General features: G+C 48.9%; 1 protein-coding gene across 2 annotated transcripts in view; it reads right to left on the bottom strand.

Moving 5' to 3' along the window:
• Jakmip3 (janus kinase and microtubule interacting protein 3) overlaps positions 1-16,169 on the bottom strand; it is a 121,500-nt gene extending 105,331 nt beyond the window's left edge. For both annotated transcript variants that reach the window (XM_087577264.1, XM_087577265.1), the window contains exon 1: positions 16,021-16,169. The gene's annotated coding sequence lies outside the window, so the exon portion shown is untranslated. The remainder of the gene's footprint in view (positions 1-16,020) is intronic.
• Between the last annotated feature and the right edge of the window lie 8,165 nt (positions 16,170-24,334).

Raw genomic sequence — 24,334 nt, 5'->3', positions numbered from 1 at the left:
AGCCCCTGTTATTATCATTTTAGAGCTGGAATTAATAAACTCTCTATACATACAACATATGCATATATATGCCATTGGCTCTGTTCTTCTAGAGAACCCTCACTAAAATGCCAGTGGTCCTTCTGATATTGGCTTTGGACTAGAAAGTTGATAAACTAATAAAAAGCTCTGAAAGTTTGTTCCATATACATGCATGTCTTCTGCATAGATGATATCATGTATGGATGATGTCGGGGTTTTTTTTTTTTTCCTTCCCAATTCTACTTTTGATTTTCCTACCTATGCTGGGGTTTGTTACCTTGGAGAAGTAACAGTAATACTTGAGAACACTAAGGGAGCCTCTTCCTGTTCAGACTTGAGAAATTCCCAATGGTCTCCCCTGGAGCACCATGTTGGCTGCAGGAGCCACTGGGCTCCTTTCATTGGGTTCGAGAGCCCACCCGCATTCCGAATTTGCTAAAGGTTTGTGTTTTGTCACCACGAATGGATGCTGCCATTTACAGAATTCTCCTTTTATATCTATTAGAGCCTTTATGTTGTTTTCGTCATGCCCCTCCAGGGGAACCTCAGATCTGTGGCTCACTGTCCCTGCTGACCAGGGTACCATGCAGACGCACCTCACCATTGCCTCTACAATGGAAAGTTTCAAGGCAAGCCTCGAGGGTGGGGAAGGAAAGACCTGGCTTTTCATGGTCTCCCTAAAATGCTTCCACACAGAGCTGATGGTGACAGGTACGTTTTTCTTGGGGCTTAGTGGAAGTTTTTAATCTGATCTCATATCAGGTAGCTGGAGGGGGTGGGGGTGAGCACTAACTAAGCAGGGTCTAAGTTGCAGCTTCCTACAGTAGAGTTTGCCTCCCAGTCCTGCCTATGAATGGTAAGAAAATGCACATGGGTTAGAAAGGGAGATGTGCCACTGGACCCAGCAGCTACAGCTGTGGCTCTTGGGCTTTTAGTCCAGGGTTCCTATTTCTGAGGCCTAAACCGGCCTCTCCCTTTCTCTCTTCCTTGTCTATCTCTCCATCTCTTCCTCTGGAACCTGGGGTAGAGCCAATTCCAGAGGCATGTAAGCCCAGCATCATAAGAGTTGGTGAAGGAGCATGTAGCGGGAGTTCAGTGATTCTATTTATTTCTTAAAGTAGCGTCTGTACTCTGACCCTCCCAGCACCCCTCAAGGTTGAAGTAAGTTTTTTCTCTGGCTGCCCGACTACGGAGGGTCGCTGTAGCTGATGACTGTGGTGGGTGGCTGTGTAGCCTGGGTAGCTCAGGCCAACACTCTAATTTGTCCCCACCTCCACTGTGAGTGGATAGGGCCTCTGCAACAGTCTGTGACGCTTGCAAACTAACAGCTGCCAGATTCTCCTGAGGGCCCTCAGAGCCCTGCATTGTAGAGCTAATGGCTTCAGTGTGGCACTTGAGGCTGGGGCATTCTCGGGCTGGCTTAGTGTCACCTGTCATTGTGGAGGTGGAAATCGGAAGACAAGAATAATGAGCCTGGTCCTGACCTCTGCTTTTATACATGGTTGGGGTTGCCTCCTCACCGTGGCCATGGTCACACTGTTAAGTATGCAGCAATAGGTGGATGCTGGAGATGTCAGAGTCCCTTCCCACATCCACAGAAACACAGCAAAGCTTGGCTTCTATAAAAGCAATACTATCCTCAGCTAGAAAACAAAAAGCCGGTGGCAGCACAGCCAGTGCCACCATTTGCACTATAGCGATGTCCCCACCCTGCCTGCCAGACACTGGCAACAGAGGGGATGGCACGGGGCCTCCCAGAAAAGAAGCGAAGTTTAGAAGGGAAGAAAGCTTTTTTTTTCATACCTGCAAAACCCAAAGAAAGTTCCAGTACGGGTGTGTAGCTGACACTGCTTTGGCATCACTGTGACTGACTGCCCAGGGTTAGACAAGTCAGCAGCCGCCATCTATCGGAACCACCTTGGGAGCTGTGCTGAGGGATGGATACCACAAGCCTGGAAGGGGTGGCCAGTGAATCACAACTGGGACTCTGAAACCTAAGGTAAGCATTGTCAATAGTGCCATCCACCCAGAAGAGTGTGATCTCCTACCCCTGATGCAGCTCTTCCCATGGCACTGTGTGACAGGTGAGAATACACACACACACGCACGCACGCATGCATGCATGCACGCACGCACACGCACATGCACAAAGTCACTGACCAATCTCCCATACTAGCTAGGCTCCAAGGCCTGGGCTGGGTCCACTCCGGAGACAGTGGCACTCACAGGTTCTGGGGAAGCACCAATAGGGTACCATGCATACTCATCTCTAGGAGCCTTGAGACCTGAGCAGTGCCCAGGAGAGATGTGGGCCAGCACACACTCATAGGAAGGAGGGCTAAGGATCCCACAAAACAGCAATCTGGCCCTGAGAACGGTTGATGGCAGGTCCTCTCTCTGACTTGCACTCAGTGTGCGAAGTGAACACAGCACCATTATGCTCACTGCTAATTGGCATATGTCATGCGGGCCATAGCAGAGAATGCACAGCATTCATGCTGGCGGAGCAGGGAAGAGGATGGTGCCGCTTTCACGTGGGTTAATATGGGGCACAGCTGCTGCCTTCAGCCAGAGCACCCAGCACTGAGGGCCCCACATCCCTGCCACATTGGAAGGGAGAAGGTAACTTTCCGTGGGGCTGTAGAGAGGCAAAGCTTTTAGGCCGTGAGCATGACTGCTGGTCTCTTGGCTTTGGCTGTAAGCTGGGTTCACCTGTGTGCTCTGCACCGGTCTCAGCCAGAGGTCCTGATACCAACCGAAAGGCTGTGTATGTTCTCAACACCCTCTGTCCAAGCATGGCCTGGCAGAGTGCTTGGCCATGTATTCCTGCACACTCCGGGTGCTAGCTTTGCTGCTACCACAGGCTGTGGCCCAGGACCTTCTCCGCCCTCTAGAAGCAGTTTCCTTCACGAAATGCACACATAAGCAATGTCCTGCCAGCAAGGTCAGGAGGGGGCATTCTGCACTCCCCTTCCCTTTCTGAGGATGGCAACTGTGAGCTTTAGTCCACATGCTTTTGGTGCTGGGGGATGACAGCCAAAACGCAGCCAATCACAGGAGCCAGATAACAGTAATCCGCACACACACACCCTGTGGATGGTCCTACCCTCCCTCCCTGAAGTGGTCACCCCTATCACTGATCCCTTCCTAAAACAGACCTGGTCTCAAATCCCAATGAGGAGGAGGAGAAGAATGTGATTGAACACAAGCTGACAGCCTGTGCCTGGGGTCAGGGTCTGGTGGTAGAAATCCCCAAAATATGATTCTGGGAGCTAAAGAAGGAGCCTGAAATACAGAGTTGGGAGTCTAGATGGGAGTCTAGAACCCAGGGTAGGGCATCTGGAATCCACAATGGGAAACTGGAGTCTGGAAACCATAGTGGGAATCTAGAACCCTGGGTGAGAACCTGGAACCCACGGTGGGAGTCTGGAACCCAGGAAAAAGAGTCTGGAATTCAAGGAGGATGACTGGAACATGGCAGGGTAGTTTGGAACCCACAGTGAGAGTCTGGAACCCCTGGTGGGAATCTGGACCCCACAGAAGGAAGCCTTAACCCAGGGCAAAGAGTCTGAATCCCGGGCTGGGAGTCTGGAACTCACAGTGGAGTTTGCAACCCAGGATGACAGTCTGGAATCCAGGGTGGGAGTCTGGATGATGGGAGAGCCAATCTCCGAGGAATTACATCACCTATGTGGAATAGTCACGAGCACACCCTGATCTCCTCCTCTCTACTGATAGGCCTGCAGCTACCCCTCACAGAGACTGTATCAGGGGAGAGAAGCACGGAACTTCTGAGGATGTTAGATATAGAGTTCAAGATGACAGTGACCACAAGATATATCAAATGCCATCAAGGGTTCCTGGGGAGAGTGGGTTGAGTTCCTCTGGGTAGTGGATGAAGCCAGTGTGGTACAGCTGTTTCCTCCAGACTTTACTGTCATAACCACCAGCATCTTGCAACAGAGTAGCTATGATGACCTCCTCCAGGTTTTGTGGAATTGTGCCCATTATGTTCTCTCCTGGAAGGAGGGAAGAGGGTCTCAAGACTCACAAGGCCTTTCTGAGATCCATAAGTAGTTTCTAAACTTCCCAAAGATGCCGATTGTCAATATGTAAAAACCAATCAGTTGACTGAGAAACTTACAGAAGTGTAGCTGCCTGTAAGTCACCCAAGGGACTTCCCAATGGTAAATCCCCCATGCTCCATAAGTAACCCAAACTCACTAACCTGGGCTTAGATTGAACCCTTTCCTTGTTTGGTTGATGGCCTATCTTTCTTGGGGGGAATAGATTTCTTTTTAGCACCTCCCCAAGAAAAGCCACAAAACACTCAGCCTCCCAGATGTAGAGCTGGGAGAGAGGCCCTGTATCTGCAGAGCCTCCACACAGGGCTCCTTCTCTGAGAAGTCAGAGGAAGCACACAGGTCTCCACATTCTGGCTGAGCCACCAGGGAGAATCTCTTTGCTCCAGGACAAGGCCCAGAAATGAGTTTCAGAGGCTAAGAAGGTCAGGGAGCAGCCACATCAATGTCTCCCAGTATACTTGGAAGACCTGGAACCAGTCATGGTAGGGTCAGGAGCAGGAGAAACTCTCTGTGCTCCAGTGACAGCTGCCATGCCTGATATAGGTCTTCACTGCTCAGACCAGGAGAGCCCAGGCCAGCTGTTCCACCAGTCACCTAGCAACCACCTCCTTTTCAAACTCCAATGGCAAAGACAACAGCTTCTTTCCATATAGGAGAGGCATCAGTCATCCCTCCTCCCCCTGGACTTATCTAAGGTTGTGAAGACCCCCCCGGTTCCACCCACGGTGGACTCACAGAGATCTAAGCAGACTTCAGTCATGTCGGGGATCTTGTAGGATGCGTGTAGAATGGAGCTTTGCTAGTTACGCCTGTGGGCTATGGGTAGGGAAGAGCTCTATAGTTCAGAGGCCTGCGAGAGCAGTTCACAGCAGGAATCTAGTCCCTTTCTGCACCAAGTCCACAGTCTTGGCATGACACATTCAGAGCAGATCACAAATGCAAACAGACCTGGTACAGAAGAGCAGCACCCAAGGTAGATCAAGAACGAGAGGCCACTAAGGGCATAGGTGACAGGAGAATCCACGCAAGAGGCACCATAGCTGAAAGAATGATGAAGAGAAACAAGTTTCTGGTGACTGGTGAGATAGCTCAGAGGGCAATCATAAGAATCTACCAATCATAAGAATCTGACTTCAGTCCCGGGACTCAGATGTTAGAAGGAAAGAAACCGACTCCCATGGTGTCCTCTAACCTGCACACATGCTGTACTCCACACAAAAATAAATGAATGTAATTTTAAAGATTTATTTATTTTATATATATGAGTACACTGTAGCTGTCTTCAAACACACCAGAAGAGGACATAAGATCCCATTAGAGATGGTTGTGAGATAGATGTGGTTGCTGGGAATTGAACTCAGTACCTCTGGAAGAGCAGTCAGTGCTCTTAACCACTGAGCCATTGCTCCAGCCCCATAAATGTAATTTTAAATGCTGTTAATGATTTATTGAACTTTATGTTAGGTGCACTGGCGTGAAGGCATCGGATCCCCTCGAACTGGAGTTATAGACAGTTGCGAGCTGCCATATGGGTGCTGGGAATTGAACCTGGGTCCTTTGAAAGAGCAGACAGTGCTCTTAACCACTGGGTCATCACTCCAGCCTCTTTTTTTAAGTGCTTAAGAAGAAAACCAAATGGTGTGTTATAGGAAGATGGCCTGGGTACACAAGGCCAGGGACTAAGTCCTTAACCTCCTTAGGAAACGCTTGTGAGCGTATGCTGTATGCTGGGCTTTGGTTGCCTTTATACAAAGATGCCCAGGGATGTAGGAGACGCACTCCAAAACTGCAATGGGAAGAGGGCATGCATCCCTGCCTACCCTGTGGGAAACTCTCTGCCCTGTACTAGTCCCCCAGCCCTAAACCAGTCCTGTGGGAAGCTCCCCCCCGATCCAGCCACCTAACTAACCCAGTCCAAGCTCAACCCCTGGACAGAAGCCCCTCTGCTCTCTGCAGTCCCTACTTCCACATGCTTTGTGGTCTCCTCACTTGCAAGCCTCAGAGGGTCTGCTACCTATGTCCACCTGCTGGGGACACTCATCTGCTACTGACTCTATATGCATGCTGTGACCAAGTCCCTGAACCTCCATAAATTCCCCTTGGGTGCTAAATTCAGTGTGGACGATGCAGGCATTAAGAGATGTCTGCCCACGTCACAATCTGTGGCCACAGGAACTAAAGGAGCCACTGTAACACCCTGAAGAGGCAGCTCGCCTTCGGGGCAACAAGGAAAACTTCCACTCTCATTCATAAGTGTTGATAAACTATGCTGTGAGTTCCACTTGCAACAGCAGTCCACTACGATGAGCCCTGTTTACCTGACATACCTAGCAACCCAGACAGCAGCAGGCAGAGTCTGATTTGAGGCTTTAAAGTGTTGAGTCTAAGGAAGAACTGCTTTGTTCTTTCAAAGCTTTTATGGCCCACTCATCATTACTGTGAGGACAGAGCATGCAGGCCAGGCAAGGCAGGCAGTTCAGTGCCTTTATACTCAGGAGCAAGGATGTTTTGCAAGCACTGAAAGCCCGTGACAGGGTCAGGAAGATCCACACCACCCACATCCTTCTAAAGAGCCTGATACCCCTTCTCCACCTGTGAGACTCACCTCTGGGACTTCCCTCAATGCCAAGGTTATTAGACATGTGCATCTCTAAGGCTTTTATCCTGCTTGTGGACAACTTGTAAGCAGTAAGCTACAAGAGCATCAGAGACACGCTGTATTTACTACTTCCAGGCATCTGACTCTGGGCACCTTCCTTACCCACCCTCATAGGCTGAGCTGGGGAAAAGGTCAAGGTGTTGAGAAGGCAGGACTTGGCAAGGCAAGAGGAGGTGCCCAAATCCCACTAACCACTGGGGACAGGACCAGGCTGTGCCCAGATTTTAGTCTATAGAGCCAGACTTTGATCCATGAACACCACTGTGTCTTGAATGAATATTCTCCAAAGATAAAGTTTGAAAGTCTGGAAAGTGGTAGAACCTTTAAGAGTTAGGTCCTAGCAGAGGGTGCTAGGTTAGAGGGTGTGCATCGAAGGGGACACCAGAACTGCAGTTATTGACCACCACTAGATGAGCGGCCTCCTGTGCTATGCTGTGCAAGGCTGTGACTCTGGAAGTTAGTCACGGCCTCTACGATCCTGAACCAAACAAACCTTCCTTCTTTGTAAGCTGAATATCATAGGAACAGAAACCTCACCCAAACATAATGACAAGTTTGTAGCCAATGCTGATAAGAGCAGACAGACAGACAGACAGACAGGCAGGCAAACAGGCAGACGGGGTAGCACCAGTGCCCAGGTAGACCAGGGTCAACAACACTGAAAATTCATTTGGAATAACATGGTTTCCTGTCAAATTCCAGTGCACAGGTGGGGCTAAAACTTCTCAGGGTCTTTGAACCAGATAAGGAAATTGGGGTTTGACACCCACATGTAGAGAAGACTGATTATTGGCATGAAGTTGTACAACCTTTGATGGGAGAGGGGTCAAAACCAGGACACCAATGCTAAGCTCCTGCTGACAAAGTCCCCACGTTCAAACAAATGGTTTAAGATGTCAATCAGAGAGAAGCAGGAAGGTCAGGCAGGGACAAACACATGCGGGCAGGCATTAATTAAAGCTGAGGCTTGAGGCAGTCTCCATGCCCCGATCCTGCCAGCTGGCTCTGCTGGCACATGGACCATGGTTCTGCTTTGCCACCATCTCTTTTTCCTCCTCTAGGTTCCATGGCAGTTGCCAGGCAACCTGGGAAAGCTGACTGGCACCTAGCACCCTCTACTGCTGGGGCAGGAAGGTGGTACCTTAATTCCTCACATCACATCTCAAATGCCGGTGATGCTCACTCTACACAAGGCAACAAGGCACAAATTCATGTGCTTTGTGTCACTCAGGGAAGATGTTCATCATGGGTACTGTGTCAGCCCACTTCATACCTGCTCCAGCCTCTCTAAGGCTGTCTGTGAGGATGCTGAGAAGAGTCTGAGGCCTTTGGTGGTGAGCCGGTTTTGCTGCTAACCAAGAACCAAAGGCCTCAGTTGGGTGTGGTGGCACACACCTTTAATCCCAGCACTTGGGCGACAGAGGCAGGTGGATCTCTGTGAGTTCGAGGCCAGCCTGGTCTACAAAGAGAGTTCCAGGACAGCCAGGGCTACAAAGAGAAACCCTGTCTTGAAAAACAAAAACAAAACAAAGAACTAAAGAACTCAGGTGAAAGTCTTGCTCAAGCCCAACTTTCACAGCTGTTGAAGAGCTCATGGGGAGACAGAAGGAATAGCCTGAGTGCCAGTGGCTAGCTCTAGAACCGTCAGCTGAGAGGCAGGAATAGAAGGATCCCAAGGCTTGCTGGTCAGTCAATTTAGTGAAATCAGTGAGCTCCAGAGATCCTACCACAAAAAGTATTGTTTTATTTTTCTCAAGACATGGTTTCTTTGTTTAGCACTGGTAGTCCTAGAACTCACTCTGTAGACCAGGATGGCTTTGAACTCAGAGAACTGCCTGCTTCTGCCCGAGTGGTGTGATTAAAAGTGCACACCACCACTACCATGCCCTGGCCTCAAAAAGTAAAGATGAATATTTAGGAAGATACTGATATCAACCTCCACATGCATGTGCATATGAGCGCGTGCATGTGCACGCGCGCGCGCGCGCGCGCGCGCACACACACACACACACACACACACACACACACACCTATCCTATGGTTCAGCAGTTCTACTCTGAGGAATTGCCCCCAAAATACTTAAGTGTCCACAGACTTGTACAAGAATGGTCAGACCATGCCTGAGACAACCCCCCTAGCCTGGCACAACAGGACCTAGGCAGGGAACAAGTCTGAGCCAACCTCCCAGTCTGGTGCCATGGGGTCCAGGTGGAGAGATGCCCACCTCCTGCTCCCCCTCTGACACCATGGGGCCTGGGTGGATGGGCCATGCACTTCACCTGGGCAACACATAGAGCTGTCCATGCTGGTGTGGGAGGGCATGAGTCTGTCCCTTGCAGATTGCAGTACTGGATGAGCTGGCCAGCCAGGGCATTGCTGGAGAGCCTGCCCTTGTGGTGTGGGTGCAGGAGATCAGGCAGGCTGACCAGCTCAGCTACCAGATCCAGGGCTTTGATTTGGTTCACCCCAATATCTACTCCATCTATGACCTGCTATAGCATATGAAGAGGCCAGTCCTGCAGATCCAAAGCTGCAGGATCTCCATGACACAGGACACCAGGGTATCTTAGAGGAGTCCCCATGAGGATCAAGTATTGATAGTGTAGCAGAACTAAGAGGCCTTGAACCAGACCAATGACCGTTGGAATAAGTATTTACAAGTGAAGATGTGTGGACAAAAGGATATACTGGGGGACACATTGTGACACACTGCAACTTCCACAAGACTTTTTTTTTTCTTTTGTGGAGAGAGAGGTTGCAAGGGTGGAGGGCTAGTACAACAGAATGGGAAGATGATTGGGATTGGGGTGCATGATGTGAAATTCATAAAGAATCAGTAAAAAGTTAAACAAAAAGAACTTTCTTTCATCACGGAAGATCTAACTTCCCTAACCAACTCCCTAAACCATACAACTAATTTCACCACCTTAAAAGGTCTTCACAGATCTACACCCTTGATCTTCACAGATCTACACTTAAAGACAGAAAATACCAAAACTGCCAAGCAAATGAAAGTAAAAGGGAAACGGAGCAGACCCCAGCCTGTATCACTCCTGCTGCTTGCCCTCTCCAACCGTGGGCCCTCCAGGCAAGCAAAGGCAGGCCCAGAACACACTCCAGAAACAGACAGGAGAGGAAGGAGCTAGCACACAGCCCAGGCAAGTGAGAGCCACCAGCCAGAGGAAACTGGGCAGGGCAGTTGCCGGCCAGGTCACAGCAGGGATCTCAAAGAACACAGAAGGCCCCTTTTGGGAAAAGAGCAGACAGGCAGACTTATGACTTAAAGACAGGTAAAGGTAGGGGTGGGGATGTAGTTCTGCAGCAGAGTGCTTTATGTAGCCAGTTTGAAGTCCTAGGTTCAATCCTCGGAGCCACCCATAAAAATCTAAGCTCTGGGATGGTACCTCTGTGCCATTGGACTTGCCTGAAGAGGCAATGGTTGCTAGGCATAGTGTCCACAGCTATAGTCCTGATACTGAGAAAGCTGAGGTCAGTGAACAAGCAAACTCAGAGCAAGTCTGGACTACACAGAGAGGAAGGAAAGGGGGAGAAGGATGATCTATGGAAGAAGGAGAGAGAAAAGGAGGAGAAAGCTGTCATTCAAGTGTCTGGATTCCATCAACCTGATAGAATGTGCCACTCAGCAGTCTTGTACAGGAAAGCCAAGAAAACCAACAACAAAAAACAAGACACCAACAAAAGCAAAGCAAAAGAAAACAAAACAAAACAAAACAAAACAAATGAAAAACCAACCTGCACATGGTTCAAACACCTATAATCCCAGTTCTCTGCAGGTAGAGGCAGGAGGATCAGTAGTTCAAGGCCAGCCTCAGCTATACAATGAGTTCAAGGCCTACTTGGACCACATGGGATCCTGCCACAAGAAGTAAAACAAGAAATACCACAAAGCAAAATGGAGAGAGAGAGAGAGAGAGAGAGAGAGAGAGAGAGAGAGAGAGAGAGAGAGAGAGAGAGAGAGAATGGGGAGGGGGAAAGAAGAAGAAGACAAAGAAGATGAAGAAGAAGAAGAGGAAGAGGAGGAGGAGGTGGTGGTGGTGGTAGGGAAGGAGGGGGAAGAAGAAACATCAAAAATACCTTAAAATGAGAAATTAATTTTGAAATGCTCAGGGAGAATAGACTCAAATGATTTAATAAGAAGCATTGAAGGGGGCTGGAGAGATGGCTCAGAGGTTAAGAGCACTGCCTGCTCTTCCAGAGGTCCTGAGTTCAATTCCCATCAACCACATGGTGGCTCACAACCATCTGTAATGGGATATGGTGCCCTCTTCAGGCCTGCAGGCATATATGCAGGCAGAAAGCTGTATGATATATACACAATAAATAATTTAAAAAATAAAAAGAAGCATTGAAGAATCAATAAGCCAGGTAATCTTAAAAAATAAAATGACATAAAGAAAACAGTAAAAGGCCTAGGTGTGGTAGCATGTTTCTAATCTCATCACTTGGAAAGTAGAGGCAGGAGGATTTCTCTGACTTCAAAGCAAGCCTAGTCAATACAGTGAGCTCCAGGCCAGTCAGGGCTATGTGTAGAGACCCTGACAAAGGGGAAGAGAAGAGAAGAGAGAGCAGAGGAGAGGACAGGAGAGGAGAGGAGAGCAGAGGAGAGGAGAGAAGAGACAAGAACAAAAGAGAGTAAAGAAAAGTATGAATAGGAGCCAGCACATGGCTCATGCTCTTAATCTTCAGCCACCTGAGTGGACTGTGCAGACTCATGGTAAGTTCAAGGTCGGGGTGGGATACACAGTGAATTCCAAGCCACCCTGGGCTACAGAATGAGACCATGTCTCAAGAAAGGAAAAGAGAAGAGGAGAAAAGAGGACAGGAAACAGAGACTGAGGCAAAAACAGACAAAGGGGCCAAAAAGCAGATAAGAACAGAATAGCAAAACAAAGATCATATTTAAAGCTATAACCGGGAAGACTGGAGACCGTCTCCGTGGTTAAGAGCACTGGTTGCCCTTCCAGAGGGCGCGGTTTATTACAGCACCCACACAGAGAGTCAGGCTTTCTTTAACTCCAGTTCCAGGGGATCCAACACCCTCTCCTGGCCTTCTTGGACACTGCACACACATGCTGCACTGACATATATATAGCCAAAATATCCAAAAAACAAACAAACAAACAAACAATAAATAAATAAATAAATAAATAAAATATAAAGCTATAACAAGAAAGCTTCCCATGTAGATTTTAAAACCACCTGAATTTCAAAGGACTCACCAGGTCCCTTGAGAACTAAATCCAGTTTATTGGCTTCAACACATATCTACTAAAACTATGAGACATCAAAGCTAAAGAAACAAAATCCTCAAGGCTTTCAGGCAAAAAAGATCAATAAAGTTCCAGAAGCAAGAGCAAACAGCAGGCATCAAGCTTGGGACACAGAGCTGGTACAGTGAGTGCATGTCTGTTATCCCAGCACTAAGGGAGGCTAAGGCACTGGGTTCTTAGTTCAAGGCCAGCCTGGGCTACAGAGTGAGACCCTCTCTCCTGTCCCAGTGTCTTAGTTAGGGTTTTATCGTGAGGAGACACCATGACTACAGCAACACTTAAAAAGGAAAAGATTTAATTGGGGTTGGCTTACAGTTCAAAGGCTTAGTTCACTATTGTCATGGCAGAATGCATGGCAGCATGCAGGCAGACGTGATGCTGGAGAGGTAGCGCAGAGTTCCACGTCTGCACCAGCAGGCAATAGAAAAAGAACTGTGAGCCACTCGGCCTAGTTTTGAGCTCATGAGACCTCAAAGCCCACCCCCCTAGCAACATATTTCCTCCAGTAAAGTCACGCCTACTCCACAAGACCACACCTCCTAATAGGGCCACTCCCTATGGGCCAAGCACTCAAACACATGGGAATACGAGGGCCATTCCTGTTCAAACCGCTACACCCGGGCTCATGGGAAGCTTGCAGAGGCCTCCCTGTCTCTGAAAGCTGAAGCTAGAGACATTTGTAGAGCTAAGTAAAGGTTGTTGTCGCTGGAATTTAGCCTTGGCGTAAAGTAACTACCTGGGTCCATCGCCCAGGAGTGGGAACCACCTTTCCTCATCACTCCACTTAATGGATGCGAATGGGAGGAAGGGGCTAGCAGCCTTGGGAGCTCCCCATCAGAACCCACGAGATGCAAGTGTCGACATTTCCGGTGAGCAGGAGAAGCTGGGAGGATTGTACTGGCTCAGTGTGACATTGACCAACTAGCAAAGGGAAGCTCCCGTTACTGAGCACTTCTCACAGGGTGGGGGCACTGGTGCTGGGAACAGCCGGATGACCACACTTTGCATCCAGTGTCTCTGCTGAGGGCTTCTAGTCCCAGATCACACCCTCCTTCAGATGGTGACACACCAGATAAAACTCAACTAGCAAACCTCTCCAAGTAACATCAGTGGCTTTCCAACCTCAAAGCCATGGGAAACAGGAAGGCTGAGTCAGGGGACATACCACCGGTACAACGTGGGGACCAGGATGGGACTCTGGGTCAGAAAATAAGTAAGGTTTCTATTCCATTTTCATTAATTATTTAATTGTGTAAAAGTCTCACTATGTAGCCCTGACTGGAGCCATGCTGGCCTCAAACTCACAGAAATCTTGCCTCTGCCTCCTGAGTACCAGGACTAAAGGCCAGGCTGATAGTTCCGTTTTAATATCCTGCTTCTGATAAACATGGGTTGTTCACACAAGATGGTGACCATAGGGAACCAGGTGAAGGGTGAACAGAACTCAGATGAGTTTTGTAGATTTTCTGTAAATCTAAAATTGAGGCATGAATGTAGAAGGGGACTGTGAGAGGGGAGGAGGAGGTCTAAAGGGAGGGAAGGTAGGGAGAGGAACCGGTAAGAGAGTAAAACACAAAAGCAGAAGAGGGGTGAACCTGAGAGGGAGGGGACTGGCAAAAGGGAGAGGGAAGGGGCAAATAAGAATGAAACATGGCTGTGTGGAAATGAGATAACGAAACCCATTTCTTTGTATGCTAACCAGAACATAAGTATATTTTAACTCTGTATGAAGAAGCCACAGTGTAACTCATTGTTTTGTATGCTAATCTAAAATATTTGACTGAAAAAATAAATAATTAGGATCAGCAAGATCAAGCCTGAGGAACTGAGTTCAAGTCCTACCACCTCCATGATAGAAGAAGAGAACTGTCTCCTGCAAATTATCCTTCAGCTTACACACACACACACACACACACACATTCACACACGCACGCATACACACACACATTCACACACACACTCACACACATTCACACACGCACACATACACACACATATTCATACACACATATACATACACACACATTCACACACATTCACACATATACAACACATATACACATGCACACACAGACACACAAACATTCACATACACACATACACACATATTCATACACACATATACATGCATACACACACATTCACACACATGCACACATACATACATGCATACACACACATACACACATACATACACACAGACACACACAAACATACACACATACACACACACACACAAATAAATACATGTTTAAAAAAAAAGGACCAAAACAAAATTGGGCAAAAATAAAATTTTGCCTTTTAGGAAAAGAATATGAAGCCATGCAGATGTGCTGTAGCCTTTAATCCCAGCACTCGGGTAACAGAGGAAAGAGAAGGAGGAGGAGGAGGAACATCAAGAGTCGGAACCGGGCAGCTGCCTGTGTCCATCAGCAGGTGAGTGGGTGAAAGGGGGACACAGCTACAATGGGACAAACGCTACTCAGCAATGAGGAAAGAACTATCATCTCAGATCAAAGTGGGTCAGCCCGGAAACCCAGCGCTCCTGAAAGAGCCCAGACACAAAGGCACAGCCCGGTGGGTCTGTTCCTGTGAAGTGCACAGGTTGAGCTAATGTGCTGAGGAAAGAGAGACAGACACCTCTTCCTGTCAGGGCTGCAGGGCTGGGGAGGGCTTTGGGGATGGGGATTCTCTGGCATGTGCCAGGACTGAGGTATGTGTTAGGTGTGCACGTGATTGCACACCCCCAAGAGGAAAGGTGGTCGCCGCCAAGAGATGCCACTGTGTAAAGTTTACTGCCCCCTAAAAAAACTAAAGATAAAGCTTAGTTTCATAAAGCACTATAAGTGCACTAATTTTTTCACTGACTTCGCTCACTACCCTCCAGGCTCCTCTAACAGGGGAAGATGCGGAAGGCCTGAACTACACCTACAGCCTTCCTTACCTGCGCCTGGGGGTGGGTGGGGGAAAGTCAAGTACCGTTCTTCTCAAAGAGCTTAAAATCTGCTGGAAGAGGCATATGTGTGTCCCCAAAAGATGTCAAGAAGAAGGACACCAGAGTACAGATGGCAGCAAGCATAGGGGTGGATGCTTACAGTCAGTGACCACTAGGGACATGCCAATCCAAGCCAGTGAGACACTGTCTTGCATCCACAGGATGGCGGGAATCCTCAGGATAAACAGAAAGCAAGTCTTCATGGGAACTGCGACCACTGGTGGGAGTGGAAACTGAGGCAGATACCACGGAAACAGCACGGCAGTACATCAAACAGAAGGCTGTATGATTGCAGGCTCCACTCTGGGTGGATTGGGTTTGGGGGTTGTCTTTTGTTTTAGTTTTTGTTTTTTAAGATCTCAGGGCTGGGTGTGGTGGTGCACGCCTTTAATCCCAGCACTTGGGAAGCAGAGGCAGGCAGGTATCTGTGAGTTTGAGGCCATAGAGAGCTCCAGGCCAACCAGGGCTACATAGTCACACCTTGTTTCAAAATGAATAGATAGATGATAGATAGATAGATAGATAGATAGATAGATAGATAGATAGATAGATAGATAGATAGATATAGATGATAGTCATGCAACTGTGTTTAGAGTAGACTCTGAATATAGACAGAATTAAAACAGTCTTAGCTATTGCCATAGCCACATCCACAGCGACACTGTACACAAGCTAAAATGTGGAGAGACACACACATACGCGTGCTGAAGGATAAACACAAACAGATTATGGTCCTCCTCAGCCTTAAAGGCTGGAGAGATGGCTTATTGGTTAAGAGCCCTTGCTGTTCTCCCAAGGATACTAGTTCAAATCCCAGCACCCATGTCAGGCAAATCACAACTGTTGGCAACCCCAGCTCCAGGGAGTCTGATGCTCTGTTCTGGCCCCACTAACACCAGAGACATGCACACATGAGTAAAAATAAATTATTTTTTTAATTAAAAAGAAGACAGAAGGGGATGCCATCACCTCCCAGTGCACCATGGATGAGTCTTGAAGAAGTGATGTTTGTTGAGATAAGCAGTCACGAGAAGGTCCACACTACAGCTTCACTTCTGTCCCCAGAGTGGGCGGATCCGAGGTGATGGGAGCCTGGGAGGTCAAGGGGGATTTGGTCTCTAAGGAGGATAAAGTTTCAGAGTTTTAAAAAAGATTTCTACTACTTCTTAATTTTATGGGTTTGTGTGTCTGCACGTGCAGGTTTCTACAGAAGTCAGGAGACAGTGTCCTATCTCCTGGAGCTGGATTACAGGCACTTACAAGATGGCCAACGTGGGTGTTGGGAACTGTACTCGGGTCCCTGGTGACAATGATGCTTTATTCTACTAAAGGTTGCCAGCCTGCCACGGTCCAACAGTCCACAAGCCTCCCCAACCTGGTAGAACTTTTGTTTACAAAGGTCTCCATGGATACAGTCACCATCTGCCTTAGAATAGAGACCAATTGCTATTCCTCCCCTGCTGTGCTTGATAGCCCCTTTTGGGTGGTGGAACACCCCTTTATCAAAAAGAAATCACCTTATCCCTTAGTGCGACATCGGGATTATTCTGTTTCTTACACTTAAGAGCAGAAAGGGCTCTTAACTGTGCAGCTTTCTTCAGCCCCTGAACTTTAGGTTTGCAAGACCAAAATAGATCTAGAGGTGGGTGACAGCCGTGACAGTTTCGTAAAAGTGTAAATGTACTTAATACTACAGAACTGTACTCTGCTAAGAGGCCCAGGTGCTGAATTTTATAACGTGCATACTTTGCCACAGTTAAAACACACACAGCCTACAAATTCACCCCCACCCCTCTTTAAGCCTATCATGCAATGGAATCCCTGGGGAGTGTGGGAGATAGCAGCTTCCTCTGTCTCCAGAAAGGCCTTATGACTTGTCCTGGGTAGCCCTACCTGCCCTGTCCCTGCCCTCAGGGAGAGTCAGGGCTCATGCTAAGATAAAGGTAGGCAGGAGTGCAGAAGGGGGAATCTTGAATCTCACTTCCACTTGTGTTTGCTTCCTGGCGTACATCCAACATGTTCTTCTCCTCTTAGGTTTTAATTCAAATGCTACAGAAAAACAAAACAAAACAAAAACAGAAACAGAAGATCTTTAGCCGTGGAACACACAGGATCCCAAGCCCTGGAGTTTCAGCCTGCTAGTTTCAGTTAGAGGGTTCCCTAACTCAGGCTTCCTAGTGATTCTTTAACACTTCACCCTGAACTGCTGAGGGCACAGGCGTCGCCAATGTCCGGTGGACATGGCAAAGACCAAGCACCTGCCAACCAAATCCAAGCAAAGGTGAGCACCAGAGACAACACAATCCAGCTGTCACTTGTCCACTGTAAAAGACACCAACCCCAAGAGTAGCCTGGGTGTAGCAGGAACACAGAATTGAAGTACCAAGGCCATAAAACATCAGCTGAGGGGAAATAGCCAAGTTAGAAAGAAAGCTGTCAAAAAGCTAGGTGTGGTGGCGCACACCAGCTATCCCAACACACAGGAGGCTAGGACAGGAGATCGACCATAAGTTCAAAGCCAGGCTGGACGACATAGTGAGTTCAACCCAAGGCAGTCTGGATCGCACAGTGAGACTCAAAATAGCAAAAGAAAAAATGAAATAAAAAAGGAAAAGAAAAGAAAAAGAGATAGGGCTGGGAGATTTATCAATAGATCTTTACCACTCTATGAAAGTATAAAAAACCTGAGTTTGAATCCCCAGGACCCATGAGAAAAAACCAGGCATGGGTAATGTCTGTGTTGCTAGGACCCTGCTGTGAGATGGGAGTTGGAGACAGGAGAATCCCAGAAGCTCTGGAGACAGCTAAGCTGACATGTGCAGTAGCGAACAACAAGAGACCCTGTCTCAAGATAGAAGTAAGGATTCATTTGACTCTGACCTCCATATATGTGTGATATGACGGGTGCACCCACATGCATGTGCCTGCATACACATGTGCGCGCGCACACACACACACACAAACATACACACACCCCATATACACATACACACCACACACGCACACACACACCACATATACACACACACATACACACACACCACACACATACACACACACATACATGCACACATACCACACATGTACACACACCACACATGCATGCACACCACACATGCACGCACACATACACACCACACGTACACACACACACATACCACACACGTACACACACCCCACATACACACACACCACATATACACACACATACACACACACCACACACGTACACACACCCCACATACACACACACCATATATACACACCCACATACACACACACCACATATACACACACATACAGACACACCACACACGTACATACACCCCACATACACACACACCATATATACACACACACCACACACGTACACACACATATACCACACACATACACACACCCCACATGCACACACACACACACACCACATATACACACCCACATACACACACACCGCATACTCATACACACACATCACATACACACACACATACCACACACACACACCACATATACACACAAAAGAGAAATGGGAGAAGGAAGGCAAATAAGTCACAAGGAAGGGCTTCCTGGCACTATCAGGTGCCAACTCAGAAGTGACTTTCTGAGAGCCCAGTCTACTACTTATGTCTGATATCCGAAGGGTGATTGGGATGGCCACCCTTCTGGGTTGTGTTGCCCCAGCTTGAACATTAGGCTGTAGAGAGACCCAGAGTATGAAAGCATGGTTGCAATGTCACCAAGGCCCCAGTGGTTAAAGGACTGGTATCATTAGTCACTCCATACTGGACCTTCAGTCCCAGTGGGTACAAGGAACACTAGGTGATCCAACCTGGCTCACTAAGGAGAGGAATGAAGAAAGAGAGACACAACATGGAAAGGAAGACCAGGGGGAAGATCCTTGTGGACACCACGGTAGACCCTGCCCTTGAGTTCTACTTACTGCCAGGGATAGTTTAAGCCCCTCTGCAGCTCAGGCGTGCCCTTTACTGTAACAGCCACACCAAGCACCAGCCTCTGTTTAATTCTGTCTGTTCCTGGACCACCACCAACTATAATGTATAACTACAGGTGTGCAGAGACCCAATGGATACAGTAGTCTTGCTGGCCTAGGCTAGCCAGTATGGGCTATACCCCAACCAAGCCTCCTATACTCTTCTAACACTCAAAGGAAGCAGTTGGCCAGTCTCCGACCTCTGCTAACTGCATGCCCACCCCAACTCCAGGCTGTGGCACCTGTGTCCAAGCTAGGTCACCAGATCCAGAAACACAGCCCTTGGTGCTGTCCTCTTCCCCAGCACCATTCTTGGCTCCCACAGGCAACCTCACTAGGACAGGGCAAGCCCAGCGGAGCACACATAGCCCTCTGAGGACGCTTCCTTCCCAGCCAACTGCTGACTCCCTGGAACACACTCATGCTGTTGTAGGTGACCCACAGCAAATGCATTAGCATAGAGCATGCCAAGAATGTTCATCAAGAAGGGGTTGGAAAATGTGGGGTGCCCATAGTGAACTAGTACTTGACAAAAAAGGAAATGGCACCAGGCTAAGGCCATGATGGAAAGTCAAACAAGCCAATCTCAGACAGATAAGAGCCACATGGCTCCATTCTGAGAAATCCAACATGATCAAGTCAGACGTTTGTAAGATTGCAATGGTGGGCAGTAGAAGTAGGCATGTGCTTTAGGAGTCTACTATAGGCCACTGTAGTCGCAGCTGGTAATTGGCCATGAATGACACTGGAAGTATTATGAGCTTTGTGTGTGGCTTTTCTCATTGCTGCCACCTAGTACTAAGCCAAGGTGAACTTAAAAGAGGAAGAGGTTTTACTGTAGCTCAGTTTCACAGCAGAGTGGGGGAGGGGGGAGCATGAGGGCTAGGGCTCGAGGACAAGATGTTCACACCCAAGCCTGCAGGAGACGTTTCGCACCAAAACCATTATACTTAGAATCTGTTAAGAGGCCCGACATCCAGAAAAGTGCTCTCACCCACCATAAAAATAAAGGCAAAAATAGAAAAGAGCCCATCTGGTTGTTCTGATGGAGAAGCCCATGCTTTTCTCACCTGAGACCTAGGCAAGGTGATGGTGAAAGATTCAGGTGAAACCTCTGCCCAGTAGGGAGTGCTCCTTACCACAGGATGCCTTTTTACCTTTTCACTTCACATAATAACACGTTCTACCGATCTCAGTATCGAGACAAGGTCCTATTCTGCAGCCCCTGACATATTTAGTATTGAGACACTGTCATATTCTGGATGCCACGTAGGTCCAGAACATATTATATAGCCCAGCCTGAACTCAAAGCAATCTTCCTGCCTCAAACTCCAGGGGGTGTGAGCCACCACGTTCAGTAATAATTTTTAAAATTTTCATAGCATTGTTCATTCTCCTGGATTTTGAAATCACAAAGAATACAAACTTTGGTACCCAAACCTCAAACCTTGAACAGACTGGCTGACCGCCATCAGCCGCTACTAGGATCAGATTGTGGGTGGTAGATTCTTATGAGAAACGGGAGAGGCAGAGCAGCAAAAGCCACTAGTGACAGGTTCTCTGTTCCATCAGGACTCAGCCAACATCCACCGTCTCCTCTCCAAACCACAAAGCTTACTTACCTATTTTTTGAACTAGCTGTGGTGGCTTATATATGGCTGACTATTCTCTTTTAGACTAGGGTCAGATCAGTGGCTACGGCATTTCCTTATAGTCACAGAACTTGGTTCTGACTGGGCAGCCCCCAGGAAGAGACCCCCACAGGCACAGAAACCACAGGGACCCATGTGGGCTTGGCCAGCGCTCTTCCTGCAGAAAACACTCTAATGTCTTCCGTGTTTGTGTGCCTCAAAGCTTGGCAACAAGAAAGTAAACAAGACTGCTAGTCCCACCAGTGTAAAGTGAAATTCTGCAGGCGATCGCTGTAAGGGTTTAAGTTCACAGCCACACGTTGGCTTCCTGAGAAAAGAGGGCCAAGGCCTTGTGCCCTGTGTTTTAATTCTGTATCTTGATGGAAAGAGGACCCTGTCCTTCACTCCACCCACAGGGCAAGCTGGAAGCACTCCCTCCCGCAATTCTGCAATTCTGCTCTCTAGCTCTCCAGCTTAGGCCCCACAACCGAGGCCAGAGCTTTTTCTGGTGCCCTGCTGTTCTGCTAGAGAGCACCCAGATCTGAATGTTTCACCATCAGCTTGCTGTATTTGCAGGCAGTCGGCAAAGCGGGCTTTGCGCGTTTCACCACCTTGTGGAGAAAGCCTGAATCTAGCTGGGAAGCAGAAGGTTTTTGGATTTGGGTTTTTTTTTTAACCCCAACTATTATTATTATTATTTTAAATAGGCAAGGTCAAATGGATAGGCATATATCCCTTTCCTAAGGAAACTGCCCAGGCCAGCGTCCTCTCACCTACTCCCAAACGCAAGCAAATGGTAATTCGGTGGCCTTGCATATCCTCAGCATGGGTCCCACTGCTGTGCGTTCATCCCGGAAACGGGAACATGGGAAAAATTTGAACCATCTGCCAAAAAATAAAAATCTAAAAAGGCTCGGCAGCACCATCCTGGAGGAGGTACTGTTAAGACGACGAGTCCCTGGCGGCGGCGGCGCACCTGCGTGTCCACACCCAGCGCAGCGTCACCGGCAGCTCCCAAGGCCTGCGCTGGGCTGGCCCTACTCCCACACACCGCGGGAAACCGGCGAGGTGAAATAAACGGCCAGTGGAACGCGAAAAATCTCCCAGAGAGGCAAAAACCCCAACTCTGGCAAGGCCTCCGGACCCCGGATCACCAGGGGGAGTGGAGCAAGCCCCGCCACCCTGCTCCATCCCGGCGCCACCCCGAGAGTCGCTACCCTGCGCCATCCCATACACCCTGGGCGTCGCCACCCTTTTCTATTCCGGTGCCATCTCCGCTACCCTGGGCGTCACCACCTCGCTCCATTCTGGTGTCATCCCCGGCACCCCAATGCACCTCCAGTCCGCAGCGCAGGGCATCCGCCAGCCCTGAATACTCAGTGCCAGGAGCCGGTGGAGCGAAAAGAGCCCTGCAGAGCGCGTCCCTCATCCCCTCCCGGGTCAGCTGTAGGGTGCGTGGGATCCTGAGGATCCCACCTCTGCTCACCAAGGTTCCCCTCGATCAGGCTTCTGGCGGCGGCGTCCGACGGCCGGGCTCAGCCATCGCAGTGGCGCGGCGGGCGGGGACCGCGCGTCACCACCGGCAGCGCCCCGAACCCCGGCCCGCCCCTGCGGGCGCTCCAGCCCGCGCCGGCCCAGCGTCGCCTGCCCCCTGGCTTCCCCAGATTGCGGTGCTTATTACTTTAAGAAATAAGTCTTGGGTCCCTTAAAGTGAGAAACGACATTGCCGAAGATGACCCTGGTGATTTAGAGGACCCCGCTGTGCCGGGTGGGGATCTAAAATCCAGCCAGGTTAAATGTGCTTGCGGGTCGCCCAGGGCCACGCGCCTACGAGGGACTATCCATGGTAGGAATCACTCACCCTCAATGCGTGCTGGATGTGAGCAGCCATGAGCAGCGCCCGCGAGTTGCACGTGGGTGTCCCAACCCTTAACCCCTTGCTTCCCGGCTCCAAAAGCTGCTTTCCAGGGCTCTGTAGGGAGAGAAATATTTTCAGGCTTCAGGGAACAAATGTTATTCCTGATCCCAAGACTTACAGTTCTGTCCTCCCTGCTTCTCTTTGCCTCTGCTCCTTCCTATACTGGACATGGAACCTAGGGCCAGGTGCTCTGTCAATAAACTGTATCTCAGCCCTCTTGTTCCCTCACCTCACCTTTTTGTTTGTTTGTTTGTTTGTTTGCTTGTTTGTTTTCTCCTGTGATAGTGCGTTCTAGTTTTATTTCCGCTGCTGTAATAAAGTCCCTGATGAAAAGTAACTTAGGGAACAAGTACGTATATTTCAGCATGCAGTTCCAGGTTGCAGCCTATCACTGTGGGAAAGTCAGGGCAGGAACTTCGAACAGCTCATTGCACATACCTGCAGTCAAGAGCTGAGAGAAATGAATGCTCTCACTTGCTTACTCGCTTGTGTTCAGCTCCATTTCTTCACTTGAAGAGGGGGGTGAGGGAGGTTGGAGGGGTGGGTTCCCCACACATAGGGTGGGGTCATATCACATCAATTCATTACTTCCTCACAGAAATGCTCACAGGCCTTGCCCCTTGTAAATGAACTCTCAGTAAGACTCTCTCCCCAGGTGACTCTATCTAGGTTGTGCCAAAAGACAATTAAAGGTAATCATCACATCCGGACTTTGTGGTGCATGCCTCTAATCCCAGCGCTTGGGAGGCTGAGCATGGGCAGAACTCTCTGAGTTCAAGGCCAGCCTGGTTTACATAGAGAGTTCCAGGGGAGCCAGGGCTACATAATAAAACCCTGCAACCAAGCAAACCTAACCATTGCTTAGGATCCTTGGGTGTTCTGAAACTTACTGTATATTAACCAGGCTGGCCTCAGCTTATAATGAGCTCCTGACTGCGTCTGCCTCCAAAGGGCTAGAATTACAGACACACTAACAACTGGCTACTCCTCTTCCTCTTCCTCCTGCTACTCCCCTCCTTCCTCCTCCTTTTAATCTTGTGACAGGTTTCCCTCTCTTCCTCTGGCTATGTAGCCAGGCAGCTCTTGAATTTGTAATATTCTCACCTCAGCCTTCCGAGCAGCTGAGAGTTCAGGTCTATACCGCCATGCTGGGTTTCCTTCTCATTTCTAAGTGTGTCCAGGCATGGTGGCACAATCCCAGCCCAGAAGGCTGCGGCCGGAAGACTGTCGGAGGTCAGCCTGGGCTGCATGGTGAATATCAGACTAGCACAGTAAGATTCTGTCTCTAAAGAGAACAACAAGAAACCTCACAGAATACGTAAGTATCTTGTCTGGGCTTTCACACGACAGAGAGAGTTCTGAACAGCTGGAGGGTTGACTGACAGGGTAGATAGATGCAGGAAGAGGGTGAACAGCTCCATTCCGGTAGCCCACGATCCAGCAGACTACACCATGTAGTATGCTTGTGCACATGAACATGCGTGCACCCGCACACACGCACACAAACACGCACACAAGCAAGTGGGGGGAGAGGGGGTGTGTAAGGTGAAGGGGTCTCCAGGTAACAGCTCTAAGTGACAATACCAGTGTGAGATCAGTGAACTGAAAAAGAAAATCATATCCAGAATAAGGGTCTTTCCCAGTGAAGTCAGCTCATTGCTGGCTCCCCGAGGTATGGGATGGGGCCACGTTGCAGACCAGGTGGAGAGCTCCGGTCCTGTCATGTGGCTTTGAGCCTGA

The sequence above is a fragment of the Rattus norvegicus genome, chromosome 1 (genome assembly GCF_021556685.1).
Source record: "Rattus norvegicus strain SHRSP/BbbUtx chromosome 1, alternate assembly SHRSP_T2T, whole genome shotgun sequence".
Lineage (NCBI taxonomy): Eukaryota > Metazoa > Chordata > Mammalia > Rodentia > Muridae > Rattus > Rattus norvegicus.
Note: the sequence above shows the minus strand (reverse complement) of the source record. Positions and strands in the feature narration are given on the sequence as shown.